Here is a 21041-nt window from a genome sequence, read left to right as displayed (position 1 = left end):
CAATATATATATATATTAAAAAAAAAACAGGTCAATGTACTTTCGGCAGTCAAATCAGTGCAATGGAAACAACCACAATAATGGAGCGCACACAAGGTCCATCTCCACCGGAGCTAGGTGAGTTAATGTAGCTTGCAAATTCCTGTCACATATGTTGTCTGATAAACATCAAATTCATCAAATTCAATGCCTCTTATTACTATTTTCCAAGCTACTACTAGCTGTCATAGTAAATAATTATAAATTCCTGTCATGGTAGCTAAATGGAAAAGTTTTGCAGGAGAATGCATACGGTTTTTTTTCTCCATAAAATCTTATTTTTAGCCATCATTCATTTCAATATTTACACCTGTGCTTTTTACTGTGACATGTCTAAATGTCGACTCATTTTAAGTGTGACTTGAAAGACTCTTACAACAGGAAGGTTAATTGACACGTTTTTAATGGATTTATGTTAATCTATGAGGTTTGAACCAAGACTATACTATGTAATACAACTGTATGTTGATAATAAATTGATTTGGATTTCATTTTGGACTGTGTGGTTTCGTTTGTTGCACCAGGTCCATCTTACCAATCAACCTAATCTCTGCTAATGCCAGCCAGATGTGTTTGCAACAGGAGAGAGAGGACGATGTCAGTGTGGACACGCCCACATGGTGCTGATCAGGTAAAAGTGGAAACACCTGAGTGGGTGGAGCAGAGGTGAGCAGCAGAGCCTTCAAAAAGCCCAGAAGTCATCTCAAACAGACCTTTTGATGCGTGTGTCACAGTAAAGCAGAGCTCTATGGAGTTGGTTGTTTTCAGGGGTGGAATATGATGGGATGTTGTCCCAGTCTCACGTCACACTTCACTCAGTGCTCATGTCAAAGTCAAAAATAAAACAAATGACTGAATATAGAAGTGCTGAGATTTGAAGCAACAGATTGTGTTTGTTTTCTGTGTCACCGCAGTGTGTGTGTGTATAGTATCAACCTGAGTACACACTGGCCGTTTTCCACCGATGTAGTGTGTGCTGTGGACAAACGGCGTGTGCGACCGCAGTGTCAACACTCTGATATACTGATAGACTGAACAAACGCAGGGGTCAAATAAAAAGTCACAAAGCTCACGTCCCAAAAATAAAAAAAAATCCTGTGAAGCTAGATTTTGTTTTCTATCTTTAGTTTCTTCCTCATCTTGTCTTTTTTTCTGTTTCGCATCTAAAATAGGTGTAATCCTCTTATCTCCGAATTGTTGTCGTGTAGCTAATTAAATGAATCAAAGGTGTAAGTGAAAGTCATCTGTCATATTAACATCACAGAGGGTGGGTTTGTTTAGACAGTAATTTGTCAGCGCACCAGGTATTCATTCACATGTCTCCGTTTAAAGGCAGTTCTATCGGCGTTCACTGTTGTCTGTGTTGCACTAATAAGACCAGAGACAGCTGTCTCGTCAGAAATAGAAGTGATTCTTTGCCATGCCCGTGGCAAAACATCTGATGTGCAAAAACGGTTTCAGACATGTGAGACTTACAGCTCTGGCTTCTGTAAACCACTCTGGGAAAAGACAACAGCGCCTGGACTGGTTGTTTGAATGACAAATTAAAAATTAGTCAGTGATGGAGCTTGATGTTTTCATATGTAGGAGGTAAATAATCCGCTCCTTTTGAAAGCTGTTTTGCACCAGTGCAATGTGAAAATGCAGAGCGGGAATGCGGAAAATCCACGTACAAATTTTCTGCATGGCAACTAAGTACACCGGTTCCTTTGCAATTTATGTGTTGCCGTGTTCCATTTTTGTCAATGAGGCCAAATGAGTTTCCTCCTAAATCGAGAACCTATCAACAAAAACCTATCCAGACAGAGAACGTCTGAGGGGCTAACGTTAACTACACAATACATAAACTAATCGGACCCCAAATTTGATGCTAACACTGTTGTGGCAACCATTTAACAATGATTGGTTTAGTCATGTTGGTGGTAAACTGCGGCTGAATGCATCCTCAAGATATTCACCTACATTTTCCACCATGATTAACCCTTTTCATCGACCAGACCATACCAAAATTAAAAAATCCCAATTTTAAAGTCTACTGAATCTTCACCTCTTTCAACACTATCTCCTAAAAAATGACAATCCCAGACAACCAACTGCATTCTCAATTATGTTTTGAGGGAAACATATTTTCTCCTGGATTACGATTGCACGTGGTTAATGTTGTAAATTAAAAAAAAAAAAAAAAAAAAATACTTGATTATGTTTAGTTAAAAAAAAAAATCATGGTTTTTCTCAAAATGACTAAAAGCTATGGATGTAAATTAAGTAAGAGATAATGGGGGTTTCTTTCACAAGAATGACCCGCTAGCTGTACATTATCCCGCTTATTACACGGCTACTTAATTAAGAAATCAATAATTTGACACAAAAATGGTCCTCCAGATTCCGACATCAGAACTGTGCCCATAGCAACGGTCTGTTATACATAGCAACGGTCTGTTATAAAGAAATAACATACCGTAGAACGCTGTGATTGACCAATCAGAATAAAGTATTCAACAAAGCCGTGTAAAAAAAAAATAAGTTAATGTTGACTTTTAGTTTCACTTGGGACACAAACAGCGATCTCCTGGATGAAAGACATGATTTGTCACATTTTATATACCAAATAAAATTGTCAGCAAAGAAGTCAAAGGTTGATGAAACAGTTTCCATTAATAAGTTTGTAACACATTGAACATTTCCTCATTTTTGAACCCCGTTCCATGAGCAACATAGAACTTTAGCAAGTACATATTAGCTACATTACCATCTTCACTGTATCCCAGCTGCTGGACAATCTCAAGCCATATTTAGTCCTCTATTTGCTTGTTGAGGTCGTAGTGTTTGTCGTACATTATTGGGTGTTGAGAAGTGGACGGCCCATTGTTATTCGGAAAAAACACTAGTGCAAAAAATGTCCCATTGCACCGAAAGATTTGTCCAACAGTCCCCGAAAGCAAATGCCCATTGTTCCAAAGCCCATTGACTGTGCAAAAACTGAAGCACATGGCTAATTATTATGCAGAATGACAGTGATATGTATCTTAATGACATCAGTTGAAACAAAGGATTCCATTGGTCAAACATATTTCCGCAGGCGGAAGCCCGCTGAGGTCTTTCTGAAAATTGTTTCTCTCGCACGAATGTTCTGCAAGGGAGTGGAAGCATTCATAAGAACCCACAAAATCAGTTTTTATAATTTTTTTCGGACATAAATCTGTGGTTGGTGTGAAATGGCTTTTAGGCCTACTGTTTGCTTTCTCTCATTTTTTTTTCCTGAGAAAAATGAGGCCACATTTGACAGTCAGTGATATGTTCATTTGAAGTTTCTCTCACTTTAAAGAGACGGAGACGGAGGTTAGAGATATAGCATCAGCGTACATTGTTCACCTTCAAAGAGGCGGGCTAATTCCTGCTATCTTTGATGTTCCTGCAGGTACACCGTGTAGTGGGAGATGGGAGTAAAAGGGTGACGGTCTGAGGGAGAGAATGATGCCTCGTGCTGCCTGCTAACTACAAATGAGGACCAAGATGGTCATCCGTGCCATCATTAGCCAACATTCCTGTATCCTCCCTTTTATTGGGAGAACAAAAGAGCATCTCTGGGTGCAATAAATACAGTTTGCTCCACTGCTGGCATCCCTGCAGCTTTAATAAGGATGGGATAATCAGCCGTATTGTGGTCCAGCCCTTCTAATGGGAATAACTAAGCAAAGTCTCTGGCAGAGACTCAAACAAAAGGCGTTTTATTGGATGTTAAAGAGACAAATATGGCTAAAAGTCCTCCGGCCTGGCAACTTGACCACTGGGCAACCTCCAGGGTTTGGATAGCACATTGTGTTGGTTGGCAGCTCAGCAGCAATAACCGGGGAAAGTAAATGAAGACCTCCATTTGCTTCTCATCTACTGGAATCAGTAGATCAGTGCCCCTGAGCAAGCCACATCCAACCTGCTTCAGTGCGTCTGGTCAAATGCTGAAAAAGATGCATGAATAAAAATGGTTCCATATACGAAGATTAAAAACATTTTTAAGAGAGACACAGTGCAGGAAGTACTGACACCGGAGTAACATTTATATCTTTGAAGCCCACGGTGAAATAGGATAATGAGAGAATACGGGTTTGTTTCCTGAAAGTCGTGTCCAACCAGCTTAGAATCCCTCCTCTATCTGATTTGCGCTGATGAGCAAATGCAGTCGCTAACCCAGATTGTTGCCTAGGAAGACCTTCATTAAGGAGCCGTCACCGAGCATCAGAAAATACCTTTTTTGCTTTTGCGTATCCCCAAGGACACAAACAGGTGTGTGAATGAAATAATTATGCATGGCATGTTTGCTCTAAAGCCTTCTGCACAGCTTTGGTTTGCTGCGACTTCAGTGATGAAGATATAAATATATTTGCGCTTGCCATGATGGTGGTTATCGTTTCCTGTTTTAAAGCAGTGTCAAAATGAAACGTATGAACCCAGTGTGTAGGCTTGTGTGCTGGAAACTATCTCAATTCTGGTTTGGTCATGTTGGTGGTAAACTGCGGCTGAATGCATCCTTTAGCAGCTCAAGATATTCACCTACATTTTTCACCGAGACTAACCATTTTCATCGATCAGACCATCAACATTCAAAAATCCCAATTTTAAAGTCCGCTGAATCTTCAACTCTTTCAACACTGTCTCCGAAAAAATTACGATCCCAGACAACCAACTGCATTTTCAATAATGTTTTGAAGGAATTTTCTCCCGGATTATGATTGTGGGTAATCTTGAATTTTCAGCTTGGCATGCGCTTCTTTCAGTTGCCTCTGCAACTTTTCATTTCGTCGTAAATTTTTGGTCACCTCCTGCCGTAGGAATCCTGCCTTCCTTTCAGTTGACCGCTGCACCTTCACCATCCTGACCATCGTGCTTGAAGCCAGTGATCCGGCATCCACCATACGCCGGTAAAGGAGGTCCCTGCTTACCGCTGGATCCAGACATGAATACTGCAACACACATAACAAATAAAACACTTTATTATACAACCTTAGGGCTAACTACAGTAAACATGACACATGTTACCATAACCATAAATAAAATAAAGCACTCAAAACTTACACTTGCCAGCTGTAAAGCATTGGAGACCGCCACAACATCCTCCTGGTCGATAATGGAAAATTGGCTAGGCGATTTGAGAGCCATGTTCTGTGAACAGAAAGATTACAAAGTTAAACATATAAAATTCATTCACTTCATTAATCAATATACTGTATGTACCTTGCAAACATATATATTTAGTTACCTTATAAACTAGCAACAAACTTCATTCTCACAGAAAAAAACATCACAAAAATGATTTGTATAATAACCACTGTACTCTTCTACTTACTTTAGTTGTGGCAATTGCAGGAGAACAGAAAGACAGATGTAAAGCTGTGTAGCTGGGCATTCTGTTTCACCTCATCTTCACACCACATTTATACAAGAAACCAAGAAGCCCCTCCTTCAAGATGCTAATTACACTGGGTAACGTTGTAAATTGCAACAAAACCACTTGGTTAGGTTTAGTTAAAAAAAAACCCATCATGGTTTGGCTTAACATTACTACTTTTGTGACGTTATTTAAGCTACGGCTGTAAATTTAAATAAATTGTTTTTAGAGTCACACAGGACACAAACAGCAGTCTCCTGGGTGAGAGTCCTGTGTTTGATTGACCCACCCCAGCTTCCTCCATACACAGACTTCTGCGGACTCTCATACACATTTTTTTTTATGATATATCAAAAACAAACGTAATCTTTGACCAACATACATTTCCCTCCAACTCTTACGGATTCACTGTGACACTCACGTAATTGACACTTTTCACACGCTCTCCCGCCAAACATCCATTTTCTGATGGCTCATGGACAGAAAAGACGGAGCAATCAACCTAATCCCTGCTAATGCCAGCCACCTGTGTGTGCAACAGGAGAGAGAGGAAGATGTCAGTGTGGACACGCCCACACAGTGCTGGGAACAGGTCTAATCAGGTAAAAGTGGAAACACCTGAGTGGGTGGAGCAGAGGTGAGCAGCAGAGCCTTCAAAAAGCCCAGAAGTCATTTCAGACAGACCTTTTGATGCGTGTGTCACAGTAAAGCAGAGCTCTATGGAGTGTGATGTTTTCAGGGGTCTCACGTCACACTTCACTCAATGCTCATATCAAAGTCAAAAATAAAACAACTGAATGAATATAGAAGTGCTGAGACTTTCAGAATGAATTTAAAAGTTGTCAGCCCTGCCTATAGTACAGCCATTTGGCCATGCAGGAGTTAAAGCAGCTGTAAATGTGGCGGCAGAATGAAAAGAGACTCAGTTCTCAAATCCTGTCAATTAAACCAATACCAAAAGACATCTGGACTTCTCATTATCTCATACCCTCTTGTTTGGGTCAGGTTGACCTTTTTGGCAGGTCAAATGATGTTTGTGCTCACTTCTCTGGGAAATGTTTTGTATTTCGTCACAGTTTTCCTGGCATGATTTTTAACTAATGTTTCCCAGAGATACTCTATCACAATACTCTTTATCTTCTCACACTGATATCTTTTAAACATGTACTCATATCCTGCTTAATTTTCCTGCCATGGCTTTATTAAACAGATCTCACAGCTGCTTCTCTGGGAACAGTTGGTTTCCCACATCCCTGGGAGATGTTTTTTATGAAACCAGATATCCTGGGTTCAAAATGACAGATTATATGAGGTCACGCTTATTCTTCAACATATTCACACTCAACAGTTTTCCATGCTGACACACCGGTGACATAATCAATACTCCACCCACACATCTCATTCTGCTTCGCTTCACCCTGTATCATCTCTAATACATGGATTTCTCTTTTCACTAAGTTACTTGTCACCCATTGATATGGGATGCACAACTTTATTTTGTTGTTTGCCAATTCATATTCTAGTACTGTCATGGGTTCAGGATCACCATTATGCACTCATACTAGTTCATAAGTCATTCGGACTCCCTGTGAAGTGTCAATGTTTTTTATTTCCACATGTACATAATAAACATAATTTGGGTTCCACAGTCGGCTCATTCTGACCTCAACGTCAAGCTGATCTCCTGCCATTATGGTAATTAAACACTGAGCCAATCCCACTTTAACCCTTGCTTACCTGTACTATGCCCGCACAGCTTTGTCCCCTCTTTTTTCGTGTATTAGATACGTACATGATACCCAACATTGGGCGGCAATTATGTGGTGGCAGAATTAAAGGGACTATTTGTAACTTTCAGAATTGCTTGTTAACAGCGACACCTGTGGCCGTTAAGTCAACGAAAGTCAGCGTCGTGTTCGCGCTTGCTCGCTCTAAATATACCTGATCGAGCATCGCTCAAAACAGTGAGGCGACACACGTCAGCTAAAACCACAATATCACTCTATATTTCAGCTGCTTGGCAGTAATGTTAGCTGACCAGACGAAGGTCTCTCCATGAACATGATTTAGATCTGGTCCTAGTGTTGGCTTTTCCTGCCTCAGCGCAGGCTGAGGCAGCGGGGCTCTGCAGCGAGAAACGTCTCGTCTCCGCCCGCAGCCGGAGAGAACAGAGGAGACACCGGCACCCGGTCGGTAACGAGACGACAACGTTTCTCTCTGCAGAGCCCCGTCACTTCACAAGACACGGGAAACCTCTGTTGGTCTGGAGGAGCTGCAGCATTTATTTTTGCACAAACGTCCACTGTACATTCACTAGATATTCTCAGAGCTAAACTAACTCTTCTGCAGTGTGGAGTGAGCGCGCGTTCACGTCTAGAGGTGGAGCGAGCTGAGCAAGAATGCGCGCTCTGTCTGAGTGAAGGCAAGCAGGCAGCAGAGGAGAGGCAGCGGCAACACGCGAACGCATGTCCTGACCCGGTACATTTATACGCTTAAAAAATGTTACAAACAGTCCCTTTAAGAGGAGATACTCAGTTCTGGAGTTGCAACCAGCGAGGAACCATTTATTCTTATGCTCACAATGACAAGTTCACAACAGATCCAAAATGTCAGAGTTCTTACGTCTGACTTTTATACCTTATAGTTCTAGCACCATACGTCGCCTTCCACCAATCAAATCCCGTCGATTGAACCAAAAACAAAACCCATCTGGTCTTCTCATTATCTCATGCCCTCTTCATCAGGGTTTACATTTATGGCAGGTCAAATTATATTTGTGCTCAACTTTTCTGGGAAATGTTTTCGTATTTTGTCCCAATTTTCCTGGCATGATTTTTAACTAATGTTTCCCATAGGTACTCTATCACAATACTCTGTTTATCTTGTCACGCTCATCTCTTATAAACATGTACTCATACCCTGCTTAATTTTCCTGGCATGGCTTTATTAAACACCTCTCACAGTGGCTTCTCTGGAAACAGTTAGTTCAATGACAGATTATATGAGGTCACTACGCAACATTAGTCCATTAGCTGGACTTCCCGTGTTTGTCTTTATGTCCAAAAATCACAGAATTATTCATCTAACGTGAGTCATAGTGACAGTTAACTGTTTACTTGTCATCAGCACCATCATCAATGTGGTAAACATTATAGGAGAGATGGAGCACTAGGAGCTACTGCCCTGCCCCTTTAGGAGGCTAGCAGCATGTCCTGTTAACTCCAATGGGAGAAGTGAACGTGAACACAGATTAGAACTGATTCTTTCACCCTGTAGTCACCAAAGTAAATATTGGACCCATTTTTCACAAGCAGAACATTCTGGCAATAAAATTAAATTTTTCAGACAAACAGATCAGGAGAAAATTAACTTTCTCAGTCTCAGCAACACACTCTTGCGAACATCCTCGTAACTAATTTTTGTAATGCTAAATATAGCTGTTAGCTGTGTAAATATTTAATGTCAGCAAAAAAAATATAAATACATTATGCACCTATAAGCCAAACTGATTTCATCCATCCACATGACGCCACAACACTTCCAAACAAGGAGGGGGATATGGGGAGAGGCAACCCGCCATGACCACGCCGGAGACAGGAAGTGTATACCATTTCAAACATGGATGGATAAAGAGAACTGGATACAGCGTTGGAGGCGGGCTCCCGTTCATTCCTATGAGAGTTGCTCAGTGATGCCAAAATGGCCCGACCGCCGAGTGATAAAGTACCCAGATCATCCGGCGATCTTTCGCATCCATTGGGCCCATAGAGTAAGCACACTATGCAAGCGTTTCCTTTAACCCCGCCTCCCAGCCCGCGGTCCAGCCTCGGTTTGGGGCTCATTCACAAGAACGGAAGAATGGAAATAACTCTATTTAGCTTTCAGTGCATTTTACAACTTTTAGGACCTAATAATTTAAATAAGGACTGTTCAAGTGTTCGTAATGGGGAGTTGATTCACCTCAAAAAATTATCTGCTGATTTACAAACATCTCTTTCCCAATGTAAGTCTATGCGAAAAGAGTATTTTTGGGCGCAATGGCATCACATGACGGACACGGAAGTTGTAATTCCTTCGACTGGCCACTCCGAAAATTTGCTTCAAAGCCCGGCGCTCTTTCTGCGGGCTTGATTTCAAACCAGTGGCGGAGCTTGAAGTGCGTCATCTTTGTTATAGAGTATCTTTGATTATACCTGCTAAACTTAAGCCATGTTAGCATTAGTCATTGTGAGCTTAGCATTTAGCTCAAAGCAGTGCTAGTGCAGGTTCAGAGAGCCAGTAGCATGGCTGTAGAATCCCAAACAGCAACGGCTCAATTTAAGAAATTTAACAGAGTATATTGCTTGCTTGGCATTTTATACTTTACATATATTTGTATCAATGCACATACAGTACATTTCACTTTGCCATGTGACTGGAAATGCAATGTCAACGAGGTCACAATCCTTTTGATGACTCGTAAAAAGTAAAGTATATTTGATCTGTAGAAAGGAAAGTGAAAATGCACCATATGGCCCTGAAGAGATCCTGACAACATTGACAAAGGAGAGATGTACTGGGAACAAGTCAGACAAAGAACACCTATAGAAACTCCTCTCACTCACTCGCTCATACACACAGCAACATAACAGTACAGTACTAACGCTATAGCGCTGAGCCAATGTGTGCATTGTTATCCTTGTGATGAAACCCTATTACCTGCTTTACTAAAAAAATGCCTCCATTTATTCTCTATAACCTTGGACATAGAAAGCATTAGATGTTTAAAATAAAAACACATTCATCCTCTGGGAACTGCAGAGCAAAAACAACAATGACCGCTTAGCACCAAGGATTATATATATATTAAAAAAAATACATAGAACTCACATTAGCACTTGAAAGAATTTAAGACGGTAAGAAATCGTTTGGCTCATTTGCATATGACCTTGTGGAGTGTTTTGGTGTGAGACAGAAAGGTGCTCCTCCGTGCACGCATCTAATCAGACAGCTTGATTAAACCCGTGCAGACCCCCTGTTGCACGAGGGCTTTGCAGCTCACGTGTGTGAGCGTACACTCATTTAAGAATCACTTCTCCTGGTAAATGAGTGTCAGTTAGGAGATGATACACTGCATAGGTATCAGTCACAGTGTCTTTTCATTAATCCTTCCACCTTAAAGCTGTAGTAGGCAGAATGTTTGGAGCATCATTGGGCAAAAATTCTATAATAACCTTTCAGCATATTGTTATTCAAGTGTTGTGACTTCTGCACCTCCTCATGGCTCTGTTTTCAGGCTTTAAAAAATAAAGCCTGTGACGGGAGACTTTTCAGAGAGAGAGTTCCTATTGAACGTTCCTATTGGCTGTGCTCCGGCTGGTGGGCGGTGCTTGTTATTTCCTCAACTTATCTCAACATGGCTGCCGGGTCACAAACCTTCTCATTTTACAGCTTAACAGTACACTACTAAGATGTTTCTGAAAACATCTGAGGTGAAAAATAGACATTAGGCATTACAATATTCTTCAATTCAATATTCTGTTAATTCATATTTGATCAGCGCTGCCTGGTTTGATCGGAGTTTGCAAGTGACTGACAGGTGGCTCATAGGCAGCAGCTGACTGGTTGTTTTCCTACCTTATTACCTGTCTCATGCACTATTGTTAGGATAGAGTGACCCTTTTATAAAAATAACTTTTTTAAATCATATTTGCTCCATTTTTACTCACTGCTGCTTTAGGTTTTCCCACAATGTTCTGTGTCATGGTGGACATTTAGGCAGAACATGAAGTGTTATATTATAGTGGTATTTTTTCGAGGTTCCCTGAAATAAAAATAATGTTTTTTTTTAATGGAAAATGTAATATATTTGTCAAATGTTTGGACCCCATTGTTGAATAGATGTTTATGATGATATGAAGAATTAGCTAATGGGCTGAAAAAGTGTTTTTTCCATTTCACTGTGTCACTAATGCTTCGGATCAGCCCCCAGTGTACACAATATCTGCTAATTAACTTCCCTTTCTGGCCTCACTCGTGCTCCCACTCCCTGTCAGTCTGTCTCTTTTTTCCTCTCTCTTTTCTCCCACCAACACCACCTCGACCACCTCTCTCTCTCTGCTATCTCACTCTCTGTCTTCCTGTTTCGCTCGCGTTTTCCATCTTTGGTAATTTGGCCCAAGTTCATCTTGTCACCTAACGGATTCCTCTGCAAAGTGAAAAATGACATTTTGGGTCGGGGACTTCAAGGATGGTCAAGTTAATGAATGGCCACCAGATGGCCCTTATTAGGCTAATGTGTTCCCCCTCTCTGCTGCCCCAGCTCTCGCCTGGGGACTTAACTCGCTGGCAGCCTGTGCGTGTGTGTGTGTGTGTCTCTGTCTATGCTTGTGTGTAGTGTAGAAAGAAGGGGTTTAACATCCTAACTGTGTGTGTGTGTGTGTGTGTGTGTGTGTGTGTGTGTGTGTGTGTGTGTTGTTGTTGAGTTAAATCGGGTTAACCTGGGAGGATGGAAGGACGCCGCATCTCCACTTTAACTCAGCTGCTCTGTGTTTTGATGGGGTCAACTGTCCACTGCTGTCCCGGTCACTCCGGCACCCAGCTGACCCTCAGCCCTCCCTCCCCATCTGACAGCCTGACACCAGCCGCCGCCGCCACTGCACTCAAGTCTGAAGTTTACATGCAAAAAAAAGAAGCTGGTATTCAGAGAATGAGCAGCGAGGCTTTTTCCCCTCCAATCTGACAGCGTGTTAATTGCCTCATTTATAATCCCTGCTCATCAAAATGAATAATTGTTGTAATGCATACATCTATACCACAAAGACCTTTGTTAAACTCCGGAATTATGCTAAACATGGCAATTAATTGAGTTTAATTTATTAGATCGTCATCAGCGTAACGCTGCCGCCGGGCCTTTGTGTTTCCGTAGGTGGATGTTGTAGCTACGAGGGGATGAGAGCGGAGCTGTCAGAGCTGTTTCAAATGAGACGGCTCAACAAGTTACTGGAGGCCTCAACGTCTTCTCTCACCACCTGATGGGATCTTTCATTATGTGACAAGCCTCTCATACCAATCACATATCTTGTTTTGTGGGCAGAATTTAAGCAGTTAAAGATAGAAAACAATGTCTTCTGGGAGACATTTATTGAAATTTAATTCAATATTGTAGCCTGTTTATAAAAAAGGTTTTCTTACATGTTATCTGTCACAATAAGTTTGTGTTGCAGTCGTTACAAACTTTACTGTGTTTCACCTCAAGGCTCTTTGGGCCTCAGTTGTATGTCATCCTCCTCCCTTATGCTATTGGCTGATGAATCTGAGAACCAATCATTGATCATTGGGTGTATAAAAATAGCTAAGGAGCTGCACTTCTGGGCCTCTTGGCCGTTTTCTGCTGTCTACATTTTAAGGCCAGAGTATTTGTATAGTGAGCCAGTTGTGTCAGGACTTTGTGTGGAATAAAGTGAAGGCTTTGTAAAGCCAGGATTTGAAAATTCACGCCGTTGACCAATAGCAAGCGTTCTTGACAGTGCTGACCTTTGAGGGGACAGAGAGCCAGAGAGTCCGAAATAGAGGAAGCTATCGTAGCTTATTAGTTGCACCATTCACTTTCATTGAAAGCGGGAGTAGGCAGTATATTTTTGGCATCATTTAGCATAAATTCCATAATAACCTTTCAGCATATTGTGATTCATGTGTTCTGAGTGAAAACTACACTTCTGCACCTCCTCGTGGCTCTGTTTTCAGGATTTAATAAAAATCCAGCCTGTGACGGAAGACTTTGGCCAATCACAGGTCATTTCAGAGAGAGAGAGCATTCCTATTGGCTGTGCTCCGACTGGTGGGCGGTGCTTGGTATTTCCTCAACTGATCTCAACATGGCTGCCGGGTCACAAACTTTCTCATTTTACAGCTAAACAGTTCACTACAAGATGTTTCTGAGAACATTTGAGGAGAGAAATAGGCATTACAGTAGCAGAATATTGATTAATATTTGATCAGCGCTGCCTAGTTTGACATTTTGATCGGACTTTGTGAGTGATTGACAGCTGCTCAGACGGCAGACTCCAGCTCGGCTCTGATTGGTTGTTTTCCTCCGGTCATGAGAAATTTTGCAGATGCCATTAGGAGCACCGGAGGACACAGAGGCACATGATTTCTTTCATATTACCGGTCTCATGCAATACTGTCTGGATATAGTGTCATTTTATATAAACAACTTTTTTAAATCATATTTGCTCCATTTCTACCCACTGAAGCTTTGAAAACAGACTGACTAGCGAGTTCACCAACTAGCCCTGTGAGTAGTCACTACGTCACCAAGCTTCTAGCTCCATCTATCTACAAGCGGATGTTAGGCTACTTTGTGGTGTGACTGCTGCTTTGGTCCATAGCCAGTTGTTGTAGCCAGCTTGCTGCTGTTACAGTTAATTAAGTTGTGATTATAGTCCATTTAGGAGTAGGTCAATTAATTGGAAACACTTTGGGGAAGAGCTTCCAATTTTGATTCCTTGTCTTTCTGTTTTTTTTTTTTTTGTAGTTGAGGAGTTGGGGGCTAGTTCGTTTGTTATTTCAGCGTGAACTCTCCCTGAAGTCCCACTTAATCTTTCATATTTGGCAATAAAAAAATCACAAAATGTACAAACTGACTCCTCTTTCTTCATGTGGTTTTATTTTACCCCCCTAGACCAACTTGGGGTTGTAACACAACACAAACCTAGTTTAGATACAGCAGCAAAACATACTCCAGCTACAGGTAGCCTGAAGATTGAACAGTTGATATATATTACTCATGGTGCAGATGAAAGCAGCCTTTAACATGAATGAACTTCAAGACTGTACAAAATTGTCTTTTGGTCTATTGAAAAGTGAGGTATTTTGAGTTGTTAGGCATTTGATTCATGCCTTTTTACAGCTTGAAAATTACAGTTATGTCACACAAATGTTGCGAAAATGCTGACTCAATAAGAGCTTTTTCACACAAGACATCTTGACATGTCACAGTAGGAGTAACACTAAATAACAGGGGGGCTGAAGAAGTCAAATTGTTTTTGTGTGAAAAAGGCCTATTGTGCTGTAAGTTGCACTTACTGTACCGGTCTCTTCCAGTCAAACGTTACACTCCTACTCAGTTATAATGTTGGCATGCACCAATCACTAATAACAAGAAAACGGGTTATCAGTTTAAAGGGAAATCTGTGCAGCAAATTGAGCGTTGGCGTTGAATGTATACCGCTGTAGCTAACAGATCTATGAGAAGTCAGCCAGCACATAAATGAAATGCAACTGAATGAGCGGTTGATGCGTGAGCGTGGTTGCCACGGCAGGCTAAATAGGGCAACAACATCATCATTATCCATCACGCTGAAGGTATAAAACTGTAATAAGGGAGTAGGGTGACCTCAGGCGGGGCTGAAACTCCTCGTAGTGGTGGTGTGGTGCCATCAGTGGAGGTTGGGACATAACTGCTGACGCCACCACATTCCCAGGAATGACAAATGGGAGCTGAATACATCTGGAGGTGCTTCAGGGGACACTGGGGAATGGGCACATTGCGAATGGCACGATTGCCAGTTGAGGTTAGGAGGGAAAGAGAGAGGCAAAGCAAAGAGTGAGCTCGACTCAAAGACCCCAAAATAGAAGCTCTGCCTCCCACATCTCCATCATCCCTCTGCTACGCGGGAGGAAATAGGGGTCTGCATACATAATGTAGAGAACTGTATACTATCAGCTGAACTCCCTCTAGCCACAGTTATGCTTTGAGCCGTAAAGTATAATCAATGGCTGCAGCTGCGTGTTAAATAAGACACAGCCACACATTTCATACCGCTAATAGTGGATTTAAGCTTGTGTTAAGATCATCAGCACATTACTGTCCTTGTTGTTTTCATGTACTGCTTTTATACAGTAACATATTCAGCAAACTACTGTACATCGCCCTACAAAGCCAAAACACTGAAACTACATATTTGGTCAAAATTAGTTAAGACCAAAAAAATACTTTTTTTTATCTGTGTTACCATATAAGAAATATACCGTGCCATAGGAATGTGGAACAGTATGTAAAAAACAAACCAGCTGGTGAGATAGCCTTAGCTAAAGCTAATTTACCCACTTTTTCCTGTAATTGAAAAATTAAATTGGATGCTCCAATCCTTGTAGTAATTGAATTTGTTAAACAGTAAATAAGAAGACAGTAGCTAATAATGAGAAAAAGAAAATGAAGTAGCCGTCCTGCTAACTATCCTAGCTTAGCAGTACAGTAAATGCTATCTATGCAGCCTCTGACGGACCTCTGTAGTACATTTCAATCACATGTAATGAATTAAAGATACATTTATTAAAAATGGCTAATTACTTCCAAATCATAATAATTACTTGGACAACAAAGCTGAGGAAGAAATAAACAGTTTGTAGATCAGGCGGCAACCTCCAGGTCTGAAAAGTGAAGCCGATGCTGAAGTGTCTTAAACTTGCATTCTTTCTAATAGCCAGCAGGGGGCGACTCCTCTGGTTGCAAAAACAAGTCTGATTGTATAGAAGTCTATGAGAAAATGAGCCGACTTCTCACTTGATTTATTACCTCAGTAAACATTGTAAACATGAGTTTATGGTCTCAATCGCTAGTTTCAAGTCTTCTTCAATACAGCATGATGTTCATTTAGTAAATTATGGTCCCATTTAGAGTCAAATAGACCATAAAGCAGGGGATGCTTTAGGGCGTGGCTACCTTGTGATTGACAGGTCACTACCATGGTGTTGTCCGTCTCGTGTCACTTCAGGTTGCACTCTCTCCTTTTTTTTTAAAGGATTTATGTAAGCTGTGACAATGATTATAATCAGCCTAAAAAGAAAAAAAAAAAGTTTATAGCCTATAACTTATCTGTTAAATAGTTTGACTTTAAACCCTTCTTCTGCCTTTGCAGAGAGGCTGCAGCACAGTGCTCCAGATTTAAACACACATGCACACAAACATACTGTAAACTGCAATTTCTATGCATTGCACAAACAGTCCAGATAAATAATGGATGTGAAGCTTCCCAGCAGCACCTAAAATATAATTATGATTAAAACTAACGATTAAACAAGATGCACTGGGGAATGGTCGCATGGACAGGACCAAACCAAATGGGGCAAAAACAAGAGCAGACATTCAGGCAGTTAAAATGCCAAATTAGAAATGTGATAGTCGTGTAGATAATTGATATGTCTAGCCAATGATGTGTCATATTGTCTGCATGTGAAGATTCTGTGACACGGGAACTGCGTGATGCTGGAAAGTCCTTCCGGCCCCACGTCAGTAACACAAGGCATGATGAGCTAATGCATTTGGAACAGAGATGCAAATGAAATGTAACCGAGACAGCAGCTTACCATACAGAGTGATAGTTCCCTCATTTCCTCTGCTATATTGGAGTGGATCGGTGTGAGCTCCAGACTCCCGTACGAACCACAGGGGAGGGAAGACTTCCAGGAAGCACCTCGGCTGTGTTGAAATGTGTTCACTTGAGCACAAGTCAAAATACTGGAGTAAAAATAAGAGGACATCTGAAGTTCATTTACCCAGTTTAGACTTCATGTTATCGATAATTATCTTAAATTTCACCTTAGGTTGCTTCAAAATCAAACAACACATTTCAACATTGTTATCCAAATGTCTGTGCTAAATACAGTTGTCATACCAAGCTACTAAAAGACCTCAAAAGCAAAAGTTACAGTTCTGTGTTCTAAATAAACACACAGCGCAGTTTTTCTCCTTACTTATTAACACTGCTGGACATTTTTGCTGTTTTCAAAACCAAACATAAATCCTGCTGTCAAAATAGCCTCGTGGATGAACAAGGAAACTAGTAGCCTTAAAAGAACTTGCAGAAAAATTGAAAGCAGATAGAAGTCCAGTAAATTGCAGCCTCATTACTTGTACTGCATCAGACTTATTTACTGGGTATTTATATGCAAAATTGATTGCTATATGTATACATACAGGAATATCTTGACTTTTAGATGGGTTTCTTTTCTCTTATTGTTTGGCAATAATGAAAATGTTCTTTTTTTTTTAAAGTGTTACCACCACAAATATGTTACCTCTTCAAAAGGCTTGGAGCCAGCTGTTCCGCTTTACAGGATTGCATCATTACTGAATGCAACGTGCAAATGTTTTGGCTCATGTCTTCTGAATTTTGTCCAGTGCATGTATGCATTGTTTCCCATGAATCCATTGTGCATGTGCACACCATTTGAATCCAGTGTGGGAATGGCGGACCCCGCCACTGAAAATGCAAACTACTATATAGATAAGTAACTAATGCATAAATGCATCATTGTATGCCAGCATCTACTAATGATGTACATGCCAGTGCACAAATTATCTCTGTCATATAATGTGAAGAGTATTTTGTAATAATATGCTGTCCTTTAAGTAACCATGGTGACTGATACTGTATGTCAACCCATTGGAATAATTCAACAGATATTGGTGTGGGAACAAATTGTATAATAATGCAAAAACTGTAATAATAAAGCATAATACAACCTCACATTATGTATCATTGCACTTCCAGTATGACTAGGTCACAGGTGTGATACACACACCTACACTCTCCCAGTTTTTTTTCCCAGAGTGTGCAACATACAAGGTGTCATCACACCCAAGTATTTATTTACAGCACAAACTGAATGTGAGACTGAGGTATCAACTATACATGTGACTCTGTTGAGGTGCTTTTGTCAAGTCTGTTGTGTATTTCAGACTGAAATGTACATGTTTCTGTGCAGCAGGTTTGCTGCAGGAACCTGTTGACCTTGAGGGTGAATTTGGAAGGACATCGCCGTAAAGTCTTTACGTCCCCTCTCAAGAAGATACGAGCAGAATGTGTTAAATATTGCAAGTATAATGTGGCTAAATAAAACAGCTTTTCAGCACATTAAAGGATACATTTTGAACTCTTTTATGATGCTGATTGTTATTGAAGGCGATGTTTGTGCCACCATCTGTTACCAAAGTGTGCGTGTGTGTGTGTGAGGGAGACACATTCTGTACAGCTCGCGTGTGTTTGTTTGTATGTGCGAATTAAAAAAAACTGCAGCTCTGTAAAGTGCACTATAGTATGCATGAGTGCATGCCTTCGTTTCATGCCGGTGCCAGTTGGAATAAATGCAATCACCCTGCACACACTTTGCTGCTGAGAAATGCCGAGCCATGTCAACATGCACGCAGGGCTGCAGAGGACATACGCTCACTTGAATCAACACTTCGCGACTGCATAACTATGTATGAGAATAAACTAAAGTCAGGAATAATGTAGCTGCAACCTGTAAGGAAACATGCCGATACAGGACTGTGTTTCTGAACGGGCAAGCGTGTGTGTATGTATGTGTGTGTTTTATGGTGATGAGCTGTCTGAGTGTGTTCCGTAGACAGCACCTCGGTGTTTATGCAGTGCTGATAGTCTCCAGGAAAACAAGGGGGAACGAGTGCTGCTTGATATTTACACACAGCAGCAGCCATACCGTCTGGCAATGATGATGGCTCCCTCATGGCCCCAAAAGACAGCAATAAACCCGGAGAAAGCACGAGCGAGACGGAGGGAGAAATAGACCGGGATATATGGAGCGCAGTCGGAGAAGTCAAAACATGACAGATTAGATGAGATGCAGGGATTTGGGAGAGGGAGATGGAGGGAAAAGTAGACAAATGACTGCAGTGTTAAACTGAAACAAGAGAGATGTTCAGTTCATTGAGCAGGTCATTTAGTTTCAGTGGTCCTCGCTGGTGTTTTGGAATGATCTAGACAGTTAACTACAGAATGAATCATATTTACATCAGGATTGACAGTTTTCAATAGGATGCCGTGCACGCTGCCAGGCACCCTTAACCCATCATATTATATTTAGTATGATAAGGAAAAATGCCACAGCATTTGTTCTGATTGGTCAAAAGTATTGCAATTTGGTATGGGCATACTTTGCATAAGTATCTTATAGTACAATTTTAAAAATGTTAAAATCACATGAAAAATCACACTTTTATTGATAGTCAAAAACAGGAGGAAGACAGGGCAAAGTCAGGATTTTTGAAAAATGAAGAAAAATGCTAACATTGTCTTTATTAAATGTTTTTTGTATTAAATATATATTTTGTACACTGCACATGTGTGTATATCCTTGATATCCAACTTGTTATGAGTCCATAGATACCAAATACTTGATTGTGCTCCTTGTAGTTTCTGAGATACAGCCATTTTCTTTTTCATACTTTATCTAGTATTTGGTTGTCCCATGTGCCCAAATACTATATACAGTAGTATGATAAGGAAAACTCACTTTTCAGCCAAACGGTTTGACCGATTTTGAAAATGTATTCACGTTTGTGCTTAGGCAAGCCCAGAGAACTTAAAACATTTCAGTTGTGGGCAGAAATGGGTTAAGACAGAAAGAAAATCTGCTTCCAGTGGCTTAAAATTTGACAGAAATAGAAAACAGACAGTTTCTTTTGAGTCATTGCATGTGGCGTTCCAGTTGAGAACATGAACCATCCCCTCCGTGTCGATACTTACAAGGAACTATCTGAGAGTTAAGAGCCATGTGCCTGATTTTCACACCATTTCATGATCTCACAGGTTTCAGGACCGTCTTGGTGATACAGGCTCAATAGATGTGGGTCAGTAGGGGCCTACTACGTGGTAAAAGTGAAAGCGAAACTTAAAAGCAACACATTCTAAGATATTTTTTTTAGGGTAAATCATTGTGTTTTGTCCTGGGTGAAAACCCTGTGCTTTGTGTCCCATCCATCACCAACAACCACAAATCTATAACCTCCGACCTCCACCTTGTATGGAGTTTCACACTGTCTACACCACAGCGCCTGACTACTGCTTCTGCTCCTGTAATATTTACTACGGTCGCTAGAAGTTGCTGTTTTCTTTTATACCTTCTTTTGCTGATCTACCATGTGAATAGATGGTTAAACCTACTATTGGGTGTAGTAGGCCCCTATTGACCCACATCTATGGTGCTTATAGCGACTGAAAACGCCTATTTAATAGCCTGACAACAGTCTAATCGGCTGCTCTGGAGCAGGTGCAACTCGATGTTTACAACTGTAACTAGCTTGTTAAGCAACCCCTTGACTGTGATGTGTTTTGTCGTGTTGGCTCGAGGAATGACGGGACGGGAAGCTTGCGTCTATTTCTGTGCTGTCATTTATTATCTGGATAGGAACAGAATAAATATATATCACAAACGGGCCATCTTTTCACAGCAACCAGCAGCATTAAGCTACTGGGAGATGGCGCTCATGAGCCACTAAACCTCCACTGCAGAATCTGTCACAAAGTTTGAGTGTGTACTTTGACGTGTGGGGGCCACACACTGTGTCTGGGATTCTCTGATTTGAAAACAACCTCACTATAACGTATCAGCCACCCCTGCTCTTATACTATCAGTGACAAGAGCTTCTCGTTCTACCGGTCTCAACAACACATCTTCAAAAATCCATTTCCTATCAGAGCGGACTGCAGCAGTCCAAGAAAGTTGCTCCTAACAGTCTGTGAGTGCTGTGAAGAGGGCTGATGTCACCGGCTCTCACCAGCCATCTGTCACACTGGTGGTCCGGCCTCAGCTGGAAGTGGACCGGTGCTAG

Source organism: Sebastes umbrosus, chromosome 21 (assembly GCF_015220745.1).
Source record: "Sebastes umbrosus isolate fSebUmb1 chromosome 21, fSebUmb1.pri, whole genome shotgun sequence".
NCBI lineage: Eukaryota > Metazoa > Chordata > Actinopteri > Perciformes > Sebastidae > Sebastes > Sebastes umbrosus.
The sequence above is the reverse complement of the archived record's forward strand: the minus strand, read 5'-3'. Positions refer to the sequence as shown.